Source organism: Branchiostoma floridae, chromosome 7 (assembly GCF_000003815.2).
Source record: "Branchiostoma floridae strain S238N-H82 chromosome 7, Bfl_VNyyK, whole genome shotgun sequence".
Lineage (NCBI taxonomy): Eukaryota > Metazoa > Chordata > Leptocardii > Amphioxiformes > Branchiostomatidae > Branchiostoma > Branchiostoma floridae.
The window spans coordinates 19,949,494-19,950,509 of NC_049985.1; positions in this window are offsets into that span (position 1 = coordinate 19,949,494).

Here is a 1,016-nt window from a genome sequence, read left to right on the forward strand (position 1 = left end):
ATTAAAAGTCGAGTTTTGATCAAAGATTTTTCTTTTTGATTCTAAACATGTCTACTAAGTGTATTTCACCTTATAAAAGTGTCAGAACGTGAAAAAAAGTTTTGAAAAAATGCCATTGGTAATGCATTAGACACGATAATTTCGCTCAAAACATAAGATTTAGGCCCTTTTCAGCCGTTCTGCGCTTACTACGAACTTTGCCATTAAAAATCGAGTTTTGATCAAAGATTTTTCTTTTTGATTCTAAACATGTCTAATAAGTGTATTTCACCTTATAAAAGTGTCAGAACGTGAAAAAAAAAGTTTTGACAAAAATGCCATTGGTAATGCATTAGACACGATATTTCGCTGGTACCNTCCATTTTTTCTCTGTAGACACAAATTAAGACCAATCTTTTGGATGCAGTCGCTCCCAGGGTCTAACCTACACGTGGGATCCCCACTCACTCCCGCCATCAGATCTTAGGGAGCAGGCTGCATCAGAGAGTCTCCGCAATTTCTTATCCGTCACCTCCGTTCTTCCCTTCCTCCTTCCACCTTAATCATGGGGAGGACCCCGAAAAGAGTGAAGAAGTGCTCTGGTTGTGGCGAGCCGCTGTCTTGTCACAAGGCGGGCCAATACGGCAAGCACTGCCAGGGGGTTGCCAAGGATCCGCCGGCAGACAAGCAGCCCATCGAGCTCGAGGACCCCAACCCTAAGTCTGCGATGGACGTCCTGGAACAGCACAAGGCGGAGTTGGAGAAGGCCATCGCGGAAGCGGAGCTTAGAAACGAGGTGGCAGCTCTTGAGAAGAGACTAGGGGCTCTGAAATCAAGCGGTCCAACCCTCCCGTCAGGCGAGGCAAAGCAGACCGGCCCCAAAGTATCCACGTCGGCGGAGGAGGCGGCTACGCTCGGCGCGGCTCTCCACCTGGGCCCCGGCGACCTGACCCTAGACCACCTACGAATGAACAAGGAGCTCGTCACAAAGGTGAACGAGAACTACCCAGACCTCGAGTTCGTCACCCCGGACAACA